The sequence below is a fragment of the Bacillus rossius genome, chromosome 16, assembly GCF_032445375.1.
Source record: "Bacillus rossius redtenbacheri isolate Brsri chromosome 16, Brsri_v3, whole genome shotgun sequence".
NCBI lineage: Eukaryota > Metazoa > Arthropoda > Insecta > Phasmatodea > Bacillidae > Bacillus > Bacillus rossius.
This window is the reverse complement of record NC_086343.1, coordinates 33,221,450-33,226,720: the sequence shown is the minus strand read 5'-3', so window position 1 is coordinate 33,226,720 and position 5,271 is coordinate 33,221,450. Positions and strand designations below refer to the sequence as shown.

Genomic DNA, 5,271 nt, shown 5'->3' with positions numbered 1-5,271 from the left:
TTTTTAATTGTTTTTACAAGTAACTTTTAAATGTAATTTTTTTGTGAACAGACAGTTTTTTTTCCTTCTTGCACTCCCCTTAAGCTATTCATAGCCTGTTATTAAAGTTTGATACCTGCGGTCATTTAACATATATTAATTTTTTTATTGGTGTCCCTATTCACCCCAATGTCGGGGTTAATAGGGACAATAGTGTATCATTAATGGTAGTCCCTATTTTTAAATCACAGGGGTATATAGGGACATAATTTACAAAGCATCAAGCAGACATTTACATTTGTACTACCAAATAAGGAAATAGTAATTATTTAATTTTACATGGTATTTTCTATTTTATTTAATGAAAGGAGGCTCCTAATGAAATGTTGACAATATTGTTCTGCTTAAAAAATCTTTATAGCAATGATCAATGCACACTAATAATATTTGGAACACATGTCAATAATTATAAGAATCATGAAACTGCTCTCAAATTTACACTGAGTTCAAGTCGAAAGTGGATTTGGAGTGAATGAGTAATGTCCCCTGCGCACAGTTGGTTCATTCAGGACAGCTAAAATGTCATTCTTTGAGAAGTCACTTTCATCTGGCACATTGGGAAAAACAAATAGGTATGTTTGAGCACTTGGTTGATTGCCGCAGAAATGTTCCAATGTACCGGTGCTCATCCGTCTCAAATTTCTTCACTATCCTTCCTATGAAAATCTTGATGCCCCGATCGTATGCAAATCTGACTTTTACCCAGTCCCCTTCTGTTGGATCTTTTTCTCCTTCCTTGCCGTTAGGTATCTCACATTCACTGGATGCGTGTCTATTTAAAACCAATTCATCATGTTCTGACATCACATGTTCTGATTCAGAATCATTTGTATCAGATCCCTCTAAATCTGCAACTGTCACACTACGCCCTGCAGGGACATTTAGTCTCTTTTTTCTGCCCCTTGTTACTTCTTCATCAGAAGTTCCATACCTCATAGTTTTTAGGAATTCTGTTAGGCTGCTGTCTACAGTCTGTTCTTTTTGTTCATCCTTATTATGTCAAGCAGGTAGCTTGTCGAGCACCCTTTTCCTGTTGAGAGGAAAAATGCCTGCCTTAGCAAATCCAGCCTGGATGTTATGTTCAAGTTCCCTATCCATCAAATTCATGGTCTTTTTCAGGAGGGAAGGGAAATATTTCTTATCAAATGGCTTGTGTTTTCCTTGAGCCTTGGCCTTAGTTTCTTCTATAACTTTTCTCCAGCTCATCTTGAGAGGCCTGAATAGACTGACATCCAAAGGCTGTGTCAGATGTGTCGAGTTTGGAGGAAGGAAAACAAACAAGATTTAATTTTCCTCGCATAATCTGACTACTGTAGGAGATAAGTCTGAGCTTAAGTTGTCACCTATGAGAAGTTTCTTTCCTTCGAATCGACGACAGTATGGGATGATAACTCGTTTGAACCAGTCGAGAAAGCAGTTGCCATCCATCCAACCGGACTTACTACGATTGTAAAAGGTTCCAGGAGGTCCACCTTCACTCCACAAATCGTACAAATATGTGGACTTGTAAATCACATATGGAGACAACATCTTCCCAGAAGCAGTTGCAGCAAACATGAAGCAGTTGCAGCAAACATGACAGATACACTTGCTTTACTCCGATTCATTACTCGTTCGGGGTACTTGCAGCCTCTTTTGAAAATGAGTTTCCATCGGCCTGGGTCGTCAGAGAGTGCTGTCTCATCATAATTAATTATTAAATGTGATCGTATGCCATCTGTAGTCGCTTCTAGTTCATCAAAGAACTTATTGATACAGGTGAGACTTCTTCTCTGCTCCTTTTAATGTTTTGACATAATCTTTGAGAGAGGTCAGTTTTGTGTCGAGTTAAAAAGCGAAGTGCCCACTCATAGCCAGGCATGTTGTTTTTGAATTTTGCTATGGTCTTGCCCTCTCTGTCTGAGTGGTATTTGACAAAACAGCATAAGTCGAACTCACTTAGAGGATATCCCCATCCAGCACACGTTTGGAGGCACTCAACAATATCCTTCTCAAAATCTGAAGGGAGCAAAGTCTGACCACGCTTACTCTTGAAATCAATATGTTTACCTTCATTGTCTCTAAACTGCTTCAAATAACGATGCAGGGCAGACTTTGAAACTCCAAATTTTTCTTCAGCCTTCCTAATAGTCATGCCATTTTAACTGCTTGCACTGCCAGATTCACCTTTTTCCTGTCTATAGGACGATGCTCTTTTGAACGAGGATCCCTTTTGTATTTTCTAGGCATTTTAATCACTGAAAAAGAAAGTAAAGTCCTAAATTACAACTTACAAAACAAAATATAGAACTGAATAATGTTAGTTATAATAAATTCAATTTAATAATATGACTAATAACAAAAACTGTAACAACAAAATTTTTGTGATTTGTATACAAGTTGATTTTATGTCCCCATTCACCCCATTTTTATGAAGAAATTACAAGCTTGATAAAAATCAACTGATCATTTTTTTAAAAATAGTAGGATCTTTAATATTTTTTGTGTAAAAACTTACCAGACTACACTAAAAGCTGACATTTACTTCAAGAAAACATAGAAGCTGAAATAAGCTTGTAGCAAACAACATTTGTGATGGCACAATATGGCCTCCCAATTCAACAGCTGTTAACTAGGGCTGCCAACATGAAATAAAAGCTACAGAATACAATTGCACTTGCTATTTTAGATAAACAAACAATTTTTTAACGTAGTCTACTATATAGAAATTTAATACTCATTAGTTTAAGCAAAATATATTATAAATATAGTTTTTCCCAGTTTCTGTCCCTATTCACCCTCTTGTCCCCATTCACCCCAGGTTACGGTACTGCTTTAAATCTAGCAGCAAAGAATTTTCTTAATCTAGGGTTACTAAAATATAACATAATAATTTTATATATACCTTTTAATAATATTGACTATACAAATAATATGATAATATAAACCTTTTGTTTTAGCTAATGTTAAGAAACTTCCATTGTTTACTATTTCTAAGTATCTTAAAATTAACGATTAAGTATTTTAATTATACATAAAATAAATCTAAATATGGGTCCATTCATTAAGTAACATAAAATAAGAATATGTTCATAAGTAATTTTAACAAGTACTCTAATCATATTGCATCGTTCACAAGCAAAGTGAATATACTTCGACGTACCATTTCATTGTGTCACTATACACGGGAAGCCTACATTTCACAAAGGGTTGAGGACCAACCCGAACATGCCCGAAGACTTCACCTTCGGCCAACTTCGGGACTTTGTTTTTCTTTTAACAAGACGCGCGGGAATTTTGATTAGTGAAGGCCCACCGCCCATACTTAAGGACAGAGGCTATTCCTATCTTGCAGAATCTCGTCACTGTTCAACTATGTAACAGAACTTAACTGAATTCAACATGTTTCAGGATAATTATATTTAGTGTTGTATCTATAGCATGTTTCAATTGTTTTTCATGGAAAATTCAAAATCACCTTTATATATTTACAGCTTAAAAATTTTATTTTCTTTCCGGGAGGGTGCCAGGCTAACTTATGCAGATGTTTGGTGGGTCGTCGGCCCCAGCTTTGTTCATTAGGATCGTGGCAGTGGTTGAATTACTAACTAGAGAAGTAGTATCACACTCCTCAGGCAGCATGGTTGGCTGATGCCTAACTTAGGTAAGGGGGCACTGGAAATCACTGTCAATTTGTTCTCGCATTTATTGGCATGCTATGCATTGCGGTGTTACACTATGCGTTATACCTTATACTTTACCCTGACAAAAGTTTCTGATTGCTTCATTATGTGCTTACGTTACATCTAACAACAGTCTTATTGGGGATTTGCATGGAGTCGGCCATAACCGTAAGTTTTTTACGTGAATTACAACTCGAACAGGCTCTACGAGCCGTGAATCTACAAGTGCTTTAATGTCTTTGTTTGGGCCAGCAGACATATGCACGGCTACATTAAATTAAAACGCTTACCTCTGGAGTCAGCGAGTTCCATAATTGTCGACCCTGCGGCGTGGTCACGTGGCAGGGTTAAATCTAAGGCGGTTGGGATAAGCCCGGCTCCGCAAATATAACCCAGGGATGTGTGGGTAATGAGAGAAAAAAGATTTAGAGGTGAGAAAGTCTATAAAACATTTACCACAATATTTCAAGACATGTGTGTGAAAATGCTGAGAGTTAATATTGTGGTTATTCACTAAAAACTGGTTTCATTATATTTGTGAGGTTCATACTGTGCAGCTATACTGCATGACTATTAAGTAAATTATATAAACAATTATTTTATGCACAAATTACTACATTATGTTTCTCACCATAAAAGTAATTGTCCATAAAGGTACATACTGAGGTTGTTTAAAACAATAGCATGTTATGAGACTTTGTAGTGTCACCTGATGGTATAATGTAAAGAGGAAATATTACTGTGTAAGCTCTGCGTTGGTAATGCTCAGTATAGAAATTCAGTAATGTATGAGACATTTGCGGCCTAGATTGTCACTAAAGAATATTTTTTTTATGAAAAAAACAAACATAAATATTACATTTTTTTTGTGTCCACAGTAATCTCTTTCCATTGTATTATTTTATCCGTAACATTCCTGTATAAAAAAACCCTATCATTGTAGCTTTCCTAATTGTTCGTTGGTTTACTTGATATGTACCAACACAGTGGGTGAATGTATCTTGAAAGCGATACCACATAAAAGGTTACATGTTACATTTAAATTTATATGTTCACTTTATAAAAAAAATTCATTTATGTGCTGTGGAATGAAAAAAACGAAGACACATTGAATATTTAAACACTAATATTTTAAAGGCATAAAATCTTGCACTTTCTTTCTTGTACATACTAATAACTACAATGTGTTTTAAAGATAACTGACATGTCAAAAGGTAAAATTATTTATTATGAACGTTCAGCAAAAATCTTTACACTTTTCTTTCCTTTAAATGACAGCATTATTTTTTCCATATGAATCACCCAAGTTTGGTAAGTTTTGAAGATAGACAATCATGAAATATAAGGTTGTAAAAAATACTCTTTATTTCTCCAAAAAAAATATTTCACTTTCTTAGTTACTATCAATTAACCGGCAATGAAATAAAATTCTAAGTGAAATAAAAAAAGCACTATTATAACAAAAATTCACAAAATAATTCATTTTCATTGAATGTCCAAAGAATTTAATCTACAAGAAAATGTTCTAATGTCTTCACATGCCAGCATTAAACAGAAAATAATTCTTCCT

General features: G+C 34.9%; 1 long non-coding RNA gene across 1 annotated transcript; it reads right to left on the bottom strand.

Moving 5' to 3' along the window:
• Positions 1–2,833, bottom strand: LOC134540158 (uncharacterized). Its single transcript, XR_010076417.1, has 2 exons — positions 2,537–2,833; positions 1–2,276 (listed from the first exon to the last, which is right to left on the bottom strand). It is a non-coding gene; the product is annotated as an uncharacterized LOC134540158 (long non-coding RNA).
• Between the last annotated feature and the right edge of the window lie 2,438 nt (positions 2,834–5,271).